Source organism: Diceros bicornis, chromosome 4 (genome assembly GCF_020826845.1).
Source record: "Diceros bicornis minor isolate mBicDic1 chromosome 4, mDicBic1.mat.cur, whole genome shotgun sequence".
NCBI lineage: Eukaryota > Metazoa > Chordata > Mammalia > Perissodactyla > Rhinocerotidae > Diceros > Diceros bicornis.
This window is the reverse complement of record NC_080743.1, coordinates 17830709-17844155: the sequence shown is the minus strand read 5'-3', so window position 1 is coordinate 17844155 and position 13447 is coordinate 17830709.

Here is a 13447-nt window from a genome sequence, read left to right as displayed (position 1 = left end):
GCTCAGGCTTTTCTTTTATTCTTTTATTCTAAGCCTGACATCCTAGAGATGAATCAACATAGGTCAGTGATCAGACAATGATTGATCAAATAAAACTTTGATCGAGTCAATAAATCTTCTATCTTTTGTCAGTGGATTTGTGGATTAGGGTACACATTCAAAGTTCAGCAGTTTACAAGTTTGCCCTAGCTTTTACTTTTTGCTAGGCCATCTCATGTCTCCTCTCTGTAGCAGCCGTCATATTCAGTCATAAATAAATAGATAGCTAGGGACATCTTTGTTGTCTCCTGAGCATGTACACACTCTTGGGTGTATGTATAGCCTTCCAGACAAAGATATGTGAATGCATATCAAAACTCAATATTGTTGTCTTGCTCCCTGGATATATGTATTAAATTTCTGGCTAGTATGCTGGTCTGTAGTTTGATACAACCAGTATCAAAACCTCTGACTAGTTGTGATGTTGATCTCCCTTGAATTGTTGCCACCAAGATTACTATTGTTTCAGTCGTCCCCCTGGGGATGTGTTTTACTCCAAATCACGACAGTGCCCTCTGGTAGCAGAGGTGTTTTCACAGCTTTCCTCACACTAGTTGAATCACTAAACTGATGGAACTCGAGGTGGTGTAGGGTAGGAGCAATCTCAGGCTAAAACACCAGAGAGTCCCACTGTTTATATCTGACTATTAGCGTTTTTTCTTGAATTAAAGCTTCAAGTTTGTTGTATGCCTTTGGGTGATTTCCAGAGTAATGAAATTGTTGTTTTTGACAATTTTGTCCAGTTTTATCATTATACTTTTTGTGGAGAGAATTTGCTGATCTTTTCACTCCACCATTCTAGGAGTCCTGTCTCTATATCTATCACTTTTATCAGAAACAGCAAAAGCTTCCCCCAAAGCCCACTGTAACTTGTAATTTTACATTATTGAACAGAACTGTGTCACATAGCTCCTTCTGGGGATAAGGGAAACTGAGGGAAAAACTAATTAGTTTTGGTAGCCCCTATAGCAATGGCTGACAAGTGAGAAAAATGTATATCTGAAATGAGTTTAGGGTTAGATAGACAGTAATGCCTGTCACACCCCTCCAACTGCTATTACCCTAAGTAGGAAGTACAAGTATTCTTTTTAACACTTTTATAGCACCAGTCTAAAGGCACTAGAACAATGATTGATCAAATAAAACTTGAGTCAATAAATCTTCCATCATTTGAAACTATAACTATAACTAATTTTGTTAGGGATCAAGTTCAAAGATCGAGAAAGAAAAGAAGTCTAGTTATTTTGTAAAGCATACAGACTACAATGTTAAACTACATGGGTTTTACACTGGCTTTACCAGGTGCTAGTGTTGTAAGCTTGGGCAAGTTATTCAGCCTCTCTATTCTCCAATTTCTCCATGTGTCAAATGTGGGTAATAACTATTCTTTCTTCAAGAGTTGTAGTAAAGATTAACTGCCTATAAAGTACTTTGCCCAGTGTCTGGCTCACAGCTAGTGTTTAACAAATGTTAGTTTCCTGTGCTCAGAGAGCACTTTCTGGGAAACCCAATCCACCTTAATATGGAACTGTTCCTTTGTTCCCAAGGAGTATTTTCCAATGATGATAAAACTGGAAGGGAGAATGCTTTAATTCCATATAAGCCGTGGAGTTCTCTAAGGACTGATTATATAGGCGATTCCATGTAGAGAAAAACTTGCTTTTTATGTATGACACTGAAACTAGGCAAGCTACCAACTGATGTTGCAGCTAAAGCTCTCTTTCCTTCCAGGATTGAATATGGAACCAATAAGTATGGCTTGAAAATGAAGGATAACATCATATGAAAGCTGGAGAGATCATAGCAGATTATCTGCTATTTAGGCTATGAAATGGGAAGAAAGAACAGAAATATACTGATAAAAATATTAAAAGCTTTAGTTACTATATCTGCATATGCATATTATATATATATGGCGTATGTTTCTCATGGTGATCAAATACTAAATAGATTTCTGATATTACAAAATGACAGTTCACTTATGGATAATTGGAAAGGAAATGAAAAAATAAATGAGATTCCATGAATATACTGAGAGTAAGTTGCAGTCAGAATTAAAAATCAGCATGTAGATATATATGCCATAATGCAATTTCATTTTTGATCAGCCAGAAGTAATTGATAAAATTAGTTATAGTAAAAATGAAAGTCTTTTAAAGATAATACCGTTTGTAATCATGATGAATTAATAATCTTTGGAGATATCTACAAGTAATTATAAAAAGATTTCCATAATAAAGTGAAGCAAAAGTTTTGGTCATGTTTTAGAAGTGAAAAAGTATACAGTAGCACAGTGCTGTCAAGAAATTTGTCACAAAGAACCAGAGATTTTGTGATGAATCAGGAATGAAAATAAAGCTACTTTCAGTACAGTTTCATTTAAACACAAAGCAATGGGAACCATCTTCTGTTATGAATACCGTAATTACCACCGTTCTTGCCAAATTTTCCACCCACTGCTTATTATCTCATTATTTTTCCAGAGAAGCAGTGGCTGAACACATCATTGTTGATGATACAGACAGTGTGAATAAATTTGCTCTTTTAAGTGGGGAGGACAGGATGGGGGCAGGTACACTGTGTGCATGTTGACTAACTCTTCACTGGGATGACAGTGATGGTGTTTTTATAACTGGTCTCCTCTGAAATTTAGGTCACTGTTAGTTCTCTGTATCTCTTTTATTTCCCTGATTTCATTCCTGAAAATTGCCGACCACGTTTCCATTGCTTCTTTCCTACCTCATAATAGCTGAACTATAACTTCTCTGTTTCCTGATTACTTGAAACTGAGATCAGGATTGGTACCTAATAAATCCTCAAACTCTGTACCAGCATTGTGTAGCCATATGGCAATTTCAGAAAAGCTAGTCAAAACCTATGAGAGGTGAAAATGTACAGACTTTTCAGCAAAATTCATCACAAGGAAAAAGTCCTTAGTAAGACACACATCAATTGTGTCATGTTGCTGCAACTCCATTGTGTAGGTATGGTAAAAGTGTAATTCTCTTTTAGACAGGTTGAGTGGGGAATTGAGAAAGGTCCTATTTACTCTTAGGTGACCCTTTAAGATTTAAAGGGGGTACAGAGAGGCCATAAAGAAAAAGCAAAGAGATGACAACTGAGGCTAAGGTTACAGAATGGATAAGAAGAATGGAAATGATGAGAAAGGCTGAGGAAAAGAATTTCTAGATGTTAAGACAGAATTATACTTCAAGCATAAAATGTGTTGTTCAGTAAATGCCTTGTTCCAAAGCATCTTGAAATGCTATGAAACTGAGTCTAGTATTAAGACCTTTGCATGTAGGAACACTCAGGGATTGCAGAATTCATTTGCAAATTTCTGCTACCCTGTGAATTCTGTATAGGTGTATATTAGGTTATGATTTGAACCTGAAATAAAGGATGGATTAAAGATTCTCTGCTATTCCCTGCTTATATAGACTATATGCTCAGTAGGACCATAATGCCCTAAGAGCCAGCAGAATATGACAGTTGTGTCAGACTCTGGAGCCAAACTATGTTGGAATTTCAGCTCTAGAATTCACTAGGTGTGTGATACATGTGCAACTCACTTTGCCTCTCTCTGCTTCAATGGCCCCATCATTCGTTTAGGAATAATGATAGTATGCAGCAGGGTCATCCTAGGACGTTCTATATCTCTAGTCCCAAATTTAAAAAAATACAAATAATAATGCTAGCAAAGGGCTCTAATTGGTTCAGTAGACAGGAAACAAATTTACTACTGTCAGGAATGTGAAATATGATAGATTCAATTTGGATCAAGTGTCTCCATCTAGATGAATCAACTGGGCAGTGGTATGGTCTATAAATGTGCACTAAATCAAAATCAAAGGTTGGGATGGGGGGATCTTCCCCATAAAGATTGGGGTGCTGATCCCCTTTTTGAACAGACAAAATAATGAATTTCTGCTCCAAGGCTTTGGTGTGATTAATCTGAATATTATAAAGCAATGTGCGTTCTCTCTGCATCAAATTCCTGAGGTGAGCCTGGGTGTCTAAGAGTCACAGTCGATAGCATCCCTCATTTTAAGACCATTATTCTCTCCATCAGGGACCATTTATTTCCTCCTATTTTGTTTATTAGAGTTACAATTATAAAACGAATTTGGGGATGAAATAATTACTTTTTAAGTAAATTGTTCTTCTCTCAGCTCTCCCAATATGATAAGATGATGTTGGTGTAGATCTGTGTTTACCACGACAAAATGAATTACTGTTTTCAATGAATTGAATGTATGTTTAGCTTTCACGCAGATTCAACCTAAATAATCCAGTTTTCACGTTTTTTGTGTGTGTGAGGAAGATGGGCCCTGAGCTAACATCTGCCAATCCTCCTCTTTTTTTTGCTGAGGAAGACTGGTCCTGGGCTAATATCTATGCCCAGCTTCCTCTACTTTATATGGGACGCTGCCACAGCATGGCTTGACAAGCGGCACGTCAGTGCGCACCCAGGACCCGAACCAGCGAACCCTGGGCCACTGCAGCAGAGCGCATGCACTTAACCGCTTGTGCCACCCGGCCGGCCCCCAGTTTTCACATTTTTTATAATGTTTTTTGATAAACTGCACGCCACAATGCATCATTGTAAAGCTGATTGTGTATCCTTGCAATCATAGTGTTGTAATTGAGAGATAAGTTATTGATCAAGGACTTATGATAAAAATATGACATTAAAAACAAATGCCATAGTTAATAAACTGCTATATTTAAATAATTATCTTTCAAATAATCCAGTTTTTGTGAAGTGGGCCTTTTTTTTGTGTGTGTGAGGAAGACTAGTCCTGAGCTAACATCTGATGGCAATCGTCCTCCTGTTTTTTTGCTGAGGAAGACTGGCCCTGGGCTAACATCCATGCCCATCTTCCTCTACTTTATATGGGACACCGCCACAGCATGGCTTGACAAGCAGTGCATCTGTCCGCCTGGGGTCCGAACCTGCAAACCCCGGGCCGCTGAATTGGAGTGCGTGCACTTAACCCCTGCGCCGCTGAGCCGGCCCTAGAAGTGGGCCTTTTTTATCTGTATTCGTTGAATATTCAAGAGACTGAAATATATGTGTGTGGGCATACACACATACACAACTGTAGTCAATTGCATCACAATTGTGACTTAAAACAACATACCATCTGTAACATATATGTAGATTTACCCTTAAATTATAATAATTTTGATTTATCTTAAATTTAATTAATAAATTCATTCTTGAAACATTTATTGGATGACTGTTAAGTGTTAGGAACTTTTTAACAGTCCTGAAATAATAAAATGGAATACACCGTTCCCATAATTCCCTGTCCTAGAGAACCTCAAAGACAAATACACAAGCAAAAGTAGAATTCAAAGACAGGATATCAGCCATAATGGAAGACTTCATATACATGTATATATATACACACACACACATATATATATATACACGCACATATATATTTTTTGAGTGGTGGAAAGTTAAGGCAGTGTCTTTGAACAAGGGTGTAAGTGAAGTTTCACTGATTTTTTTTTTTTCCTTGCAATATTTTCATGGGAAATAAAGGCATTTATATAGCTCACTGACTTAAGAAATGTCTTACAGTTCTGCAACTTTCTTTGTCATTTTGTTCAAAACTTTCATGGCTCTTAATAGTCAACAAAAAGTCATAAAATACTTGCTTCCTCATTAGCATGGACATTTAATAAAAAAGTTCCAGAACATCTTTGATAACACGGTTAACACAAACCAAGCACAGAATATATCTGAGCCTTTGTGAGCTAGGGGATTAAGGAATGGGTAGAAAAATAAAAAGATGGGACACCTGAGATATTAGTATTAATAAAAAAGCATTAAATAAATGGAGGAGAGAAAACTTGAGCCTCGACGTACTTTTATCTCTAAGAGGATTAATTTGTAAATAGATAATTTCCAGAGAGGATTTTATTTCCATGGCTCATCATGGTATCATGCTTGAGTTTTGGGTAATTAGATCAAACCACAAATGCCCATGGGTGGGCTTTGTAGGAAAAATAAAATTATAATTACTATATTATTAGCCTATTCTGTTAATAATATGTGACTTTGAATTAGGAGAAATGCAATTTTGACATTAGCTAAATTTTGAATTGTACCCGTTTTAAAAATTACAAGTTTCAGCATTGTGTTCAATAATTATTCAGCATTGTGTTCAAAAATTATTTTACACAGGTTGTTTATGCAGGGATAGACACATTCAAATAATTGAGCACAATAGAATGTAAGCAGAAGGCTGTAGGTGTAAGTGACTGCTCAGTATGTAGGCCAGCCTTTCTGTGTAGGCATTTGAGGGCAGTTATGTTTCCAGTTTGTCCGTTTGGTGTTTAAAAACATCCACGGCATTGCCAGGAGGGATGTTGAATGAAAGTCTTTAAAATAGTAATGAATAATTCAATTAAGCAGGACATGGTGTGTAGATTTTAAAAAGCAGTATTCAAATTAGCTAACAGATTATCCTCTCTACTGAAACATTTTGCAGTTAAAATTTGATAATTTTATGATTCATGCTAGTAGAAAAATCTTTCTCACCATTTATTCAACAAGCTTTTATTGAGTGCTTATTTTGTGCCAGAAACTACTTTTCTCATTGGAGATGAAAAGTAAGACACTGTTCTTATCCTTAAAGACTTTTACATTTATTACAATGAAATAGATTTAAAAAAAATGTATACTGTCATCTTTTGTGAATTCCCCTAGACAATTGGTTTTGTGGAAATTTTCTGTACCACTTAACTATACTTTCTCATCTAAGTTTCCTGCCTGTCGCTACTTTCTTTCATATTCCTAGGAAGATCTTGACAAGTATTTTTATACAAAGTCATAGTAAACATTTAAGAAAAAATATATTTTTTTTTTTTTTTTTGAAGGAAAAGGTATCTGAGTGTAGATATCTTGCTTTCCTCATTCTCCGCTGGAGGTACATGAGCAAAACTTTGGAAAAGGCCAGGCAGGCACTTCCAGCTCTACCTTGGGCTAATTGCTCTCTTGCTCCTCTCTTGGCAGTGGTCCCACCTCTGGCAGCTCAGGGTGAAAATGTTTTATTTTCTCTTTTCCAGAAGAACAGAGGCCTCCCAGCAGCTGCTTGGCATACTCTGCATTCAATGTGCGCACATAGCAGGATGCCACTCTAATTTGGTCAGAGAGGAACTGAGTCACATCATATACGTCAGCCTTATTATTTCTTTCTCTATACAACTTTTTATTTCTTGGCTACAGAGTAGTTCTCCCACTGGGTCCTCCAAAGGCCATGCTTGTCTTTCAGATCATCTTACTATCATTCTTCCACCTGCCATATTAAATCTGCAATTTTTAGATATCTAGCAACAAATAAATTTACAGAACAGTGCATCTCAAACTTGAATGAGCATGAGAATGATCTGGAGAGCTTTACACTTGGTAAAGCACCCAGTCCTGAGTTGCACCTCAGAGACTCAGATTCAGTATATTGTGATGGGAGCAGGGGGTTGAATTGGATTTCTAACGACCTCCCAGGTCGTGCTTGTCCCTGGACCACACCATCAGCAGCACTGTATAGAGTGATTAAGATGTTATAATAGAAGTATTCAGTGGCCCAAAGAGAAGTGATCAGTTTTACTTAGTGCTTTCAGAAAGTAGTCAAAGAAGAGCAGGTAATTAAAGAGTCATGAACAATGATGAGCTATTCTTCAGGCATGTGACATAGAAAAGTGGACATGTCCAGGAAAAGGGCATTCCAGTAGGTTAAACAGGATAAGCACAGGTATAAAAGGGTACATTAAGAAAATGAAGTTGCATGGCTGGAGGGTAGAACATATGGGAATAAAGGTGGAGAGGGGAGGGGAGAGAGAGAGGGCCAGAGCAGGAGCCAGGGGCCAGATCATTAATGATGTTCTGTTATATTTTAAATAGTTCTTTAGGTAATGTGTAGGCAATGAGGTAATAAGCATTACCTTTTAGAAAGATTATTTAGCAATACTATTCAACATAGATCAAGGTGGTATAAGACTGGATGCAGAAGGAACAGTTAGAAGAAAATGATTGCAGTACTCCAGGTGGGTGATGATGAGGACTTGAACTAGAGTAGTAAGCAGCTGTGGAGAGATAAACTGGCTAGGAGAACTGTTAAGGTGATTGGTTAGATGAAGGCAGTTTAGTATAGAATGTCTCCCTAGTCTTAAAGAATATTGGCACAATTAATTGAGATGATGAGATAACTACTGCAGTAGAAATTACAGGTTTGATGGCAAATGGAGAGAGAGGCAGCTGAGTTGATGAGTTCTGTTTTGGAGATGTGGAGTCTGAGCTTCCTGGCCCTATACAGGTCTAGAACTCACTGACGTAGTCTGAGCTGGAGATACAAATTTTGAGGTCATCGTTTAATCATCACATAGCCGTTTTTGGAATAATGGGATTAAATGAGATAATCCTAGGAGAACATGGAGAATAGGGCAGGTTCTTAGGAGACAAAATCTAAGACAAATTAATAGTTATAAAGAATAGGCTGAGGAAGAGGATCTCACCATGGATACTGAGAAGGTTTAATTGAAAAGGTAAAAGGAGAACTGAGACAGCAGTATTATTTAAGCCAAAGGAAAAGAAGCTCAGAGATGTCCAATAGCTCAGAGATGCACATAGCTTAGACACCAAATACAATGGGTATTGAAGAGAGTCTATTGGATTTGGCGATTAGGAGATCATTAGCGACTCTAGTGAGAGGTCTTTCAGGGGAGTGATGAACGTGGAAACCTTATTTGAGTAACTAAAAGTCTTAATGAAAGATGAGGAATTTGACACAGAGTACAAACTTTTCTCTAGGAGAGAGCTTGAGCTTAATTAGGAAGACAAGAGAGCAGAGGGTATCTTTCCTTGATTAAATAACACCTTGAATCAGCACAATAACCTATAAGTTGATACCAGTAGATTGGGTACCAGTCAGAGGTCAACAAAAGGACACCATGAGCCTGATGTAGAAGGCTCACAGGAAGAACTAAATCATGAAGGAGGAGAGGACGGCTGTCAGGGAGATGGAGAAGAAGCCCCAGTAAGCAATGACTGCTTCTCAAGCCATTCCAAACACATCCAGCTAAAAATATGTGATCGAAGTTTCTGAGAACTCTGTCTCAGAAGCCTGATTTTGAAACCAAAACTTGGCAATTAGTAGTTGAAAACCACATTCATTGTCTAGAAACCACCCACAAGTTCTTTGACATTTATTACACATAAGAGAATACACAACCTTGATCTGAACCGAAATGAAGGGGAAACAAAAGCCATTTGCAATAAGTTCAATCAAGTTTCTCCAAACATCAGACTACTGAGTGAAATTGCCAAGTCCAATAAATAATCTTTTGAGTAATACTTCATTGAATTTTTAAAAATCTCTGTTCCTGATTTTATATACATGTTTCACTGTGAAGAAACCAGTGTTCCCAATTGCTTAAAATGGCTTTACTTCACTATACTTCCCATGTTAAGAATATTTAAAATAATTGTTTATAGTTGGTTTTTAAGAATTATCCTTTACAAAATACAATGTGTAAGAAAATAACTTTAGAGAGTGCCTTGACACATTGAATGCAGGTCTGAGAAATGAGTAATGGCAAATCCTTCAAGAGAAATAGATTGAAGATCTAGTGAGAAAAGCAGAGTGAAGAAAGTATCATATTGATACTTTCCATATTGAGGAATATTATATGCTTTTTGAGGATATAATTATTATATACTTATTGACGAGGAAAGAGAATACAGAGAAACTTGCCTAACTAGCTTTGAGTGTGCTCAAAAGTAGTAGGAATGTAATGAGAATCTGGTAAATGTGAAGAGGCCAGCAGGGTCCAGATGGTTACAGGTCTTGAAGGCCACTTAACAGTTTTGTTTTTATGCTAAGTGCAATGAGCAACCAGTAAAGGACTTTAAGCAGGAAAGCAACACTATCAGATTTATGGTTTCCAAATACCACACATGTTGTCCTTTGTGAATGGATTGAATATGAATAAAGAGCCAGAGAGATCAATTAACGTAAAGCTTTTAGTATATATCTAGAAATAGTTGATGGTAGCATGGTCTAGACCAGAGTCAGTAAACTATGGCCTGTGGATTCAAACCTGCTCGTGACTTGCTTCATATGGCCTATAAGCTAGACATGGTTTTTACATTTTTAAAAATTGTAAAAAATAAAAAAGAACATATGAGACTGTATATAGTCCACAAAGCCTAAAATGTTTACTATACAGATTTTACAAAACAGCTTGCTGAGCTCTGATCCAGACATATAGTAATAGTGGAAATGTAGAGAAGTGGAGGGAATTGAGCTGTATCTGGATGGACAGAATTTGGTAACAGATTAGATATGGGTGTGAAGAAGAGGTTTAAAGAGAAATATTTAAGTTCTGATTTGAACAACTGAATTGATAGGCATGCCGTTATATAAACTATAAAAGACTAAAAGTGGAGTGATTTGTGGGAGGGAAAATGAAGCGTTCCCTTGTGGATTCTGTGGTATACAGTCTGTTCTGTCTTTGTGTGCTCGATACCTTTTCACCATCATTGTTATGTTTGAGAAAGTTTTCTGCTTTATAAATTCTGCCTTCACAAGATAGAAGCCAAAAAACAAAATACCCTTCACAGCTTTCTTTGCAACTGGACGTCATGTCCACAAATCACGTGAGTTCATGCCCGAGGTTGACTGGCTTTTGAGGATCCATTCTGCTAGTGGACTCCCTTAGCTCCAGCTATCGGGGGTGTGAGGACAGTGGTTGCAAGATCATCTTGGGTTAGGACATCAGTGCTGATGGCCAGTTGTGGAAAACTTACATTTATAGCAGCCATGCAAACAGTAGCTTCTAGAGTTTGATAACAGCAGCAGCTGTAGTGGTTGTCTCAACAGGCCAGTCTTGTTTTGTGGTTCTGATTATTTTCCCTAGAAGTTTGGCCTTGAACCTGGTTTTCCAGCCCTCCCACCAATTTTATGAGCTTCTCAATATCCTTTTTAAAATTCCTTCTTTGATTTTGCAGCCAGAGTCAGTTTCTGTTGCTTGCAACTAAGAACCGTGACTGATAAAGACATTTAATTTGATAGGCCTGTGGGACATTCAAGTGAAGACATTAAATAGAGAGTGAGCTCTGCGAGTCTGAAGCTCAGAGGAGAAGTCTTGGCTGGAAAGAGAAATTTGGGAATTGTTGGACTATAAATGTTATTTAAAACTACAGGAGTGGATAAGATTGTTTAGGAATAGCATGTAAAGTGAGGACTTGAGAAGAGAAAACGGAACAAATTCAACATATAGAAGATGGGATGAGAAGGAAGCTTAATTTTTCATCTTTCTGAGGTCCCATGGCATTTTATGACTACAATACTTAATACATTCTACCTCATATTATAGCTATTTGTTTACCTGTATGAAAATAATTTACCTGATTTTAGTGCCTTGAGGCAAATGGCTGTGTAGTTTTCTTTGTCACGTCTTCTCCGTAGAAGACAAAATGCTTTATGTGGAATAGGCTCTTAGTATATTTTTTCCACCTGATATTGATTTTTCAGTCTTAATTGATCCCTGCTCAGGTTTTTTAAAATATACATTTAGGAGAAAACTAATTTTGAGACAATTGCTTTCTAGGTTTCTGTGGATTATCTTTGGTCTGTCAGCAAGAAATTTTATAAAAAAATCATTGTTTTGTTGCTCCCTTTAGGCATTTTCTTGACCACAAATGGGCAATTATTGGACTGTTTTTTTCAGAATGCTCTTTAGAAGGCTTAATTGGGAAATCTTCAATCATACACATATAATGGCCTTTTGTTTCTTCTAGAAAGATGCCAGAAATCAGACAGTTTTCTGAGGTATGAAATATCTTAAACTGGTGGTTGGTTAGATAGTTCAGTTACCCTCCACTTTATCTCTGTTTTAAACAGGCACATTAACTAAGGTTAATGTCATTCATGTTTATTTAAAATTCTTATTGAAAACTTTATACCACGTTTTTCCTGGATAGTAGGTTACTGTACTTAGATATAATATGGGAAAAATTGGATTCTGTTTTTTAGTTCACTTAGTATTTGCAATAATTTAGGCATGTGTCAGAAAGCTGTCTTAAATATTAACTTATTTAAAATCAGTTATATAACTACGAGCCAAGCACTGTGCAGCTTTAGAAATATAAAGATAAACACAAGACAGCCTTCAAAGAATTCACAATGGAAATAACACTGGAAGGTATTTGATTTCTGTGGCTTTTCCTATCACTTCTACTATTCCTATTTGTGAAAAATGTTTTATACAGGCTCAACTGTACCCTTTGTTTGATACGAATTTATACGCGGAGAAAAATACATTTCCTAACTTTCATGAAACTTCATCACATTGTTCTACTGGAGAGTAATTTTCAGCTGAGCTTCTAAAGGACACTGTAAAATACGCAGTTCACTTTAGACACCCAAAGCTGGTTGCCATTCCTAGGGCTTGACCTCTCACAGTTTTCTGAACATTTGACACTTTATGGCTCCTCTCCAGCAAACGGGAGAGTCGGGCTTAATCACTGTCTGGTAACTCCTTTTGTCCCCTGTGCTTACAGGTGTCAAAGGACATTCATATTCATTGTCTCATGTGACACTGGAACACCTGTAAAAGATAGGCCGTGTAGGTACTATTATCCTAATAAACAGTCCCAATGTAGCATAGCTAGTAACTTGCTTTACTGGCAGTAGAAATATGACCTTCAGATTTTCTTTCCTTATTTTTTTTCCTCTATATTCCATAAACTAAATAAAATAAAATAAATGTGCCAAGGGATTAATAGCTATTAATTACTTTAGCTGTAATATACAAACCAGAGATTGTAGGGTGAGAAATTCTTTTGAAATTTTAGAATTTCTTGACATGAAGTTTGGATCATTTGTTAATGTATATTTACTATAATTTTTTCTAATGGTACATATGTAGCAAATTATTATTGGATCAAATGTATAGAGAAATAAAAGACAACACAGGTAGAAATTTTGAGAAGCCCTAGAGACTGATGCAAGTAACATATTTGTAAAGGGGCACCTCTACTGTTGGAGGGACACAACCATGCAAACAGTGTTATTGCATATCTAATTAGAGAACGACACAGAGGAAGATGCAGATCTGACAAGTGATTTATCTGCTTAAAATCCTTAGGCGGCTCCTATTGTCTTTTTAGTTTTCTCTAATATACTTGTAGATATTACAAAGTGTCTTTAAATCAGTACTTGTGGCTGATTCCAGTGAGGACATGTGTGGTGGGGAAGCGAGGGGCCTACCCTCTAAGTGTGACATGTCTCATGCCCTATTGAGAATCATTGGTCTGCCAGATAGCATTCAAACCCCTCCACAGAGCTGTCCTAACTGATATTACCCGGTCCAGACTGTCACTTAAGTCTCATGT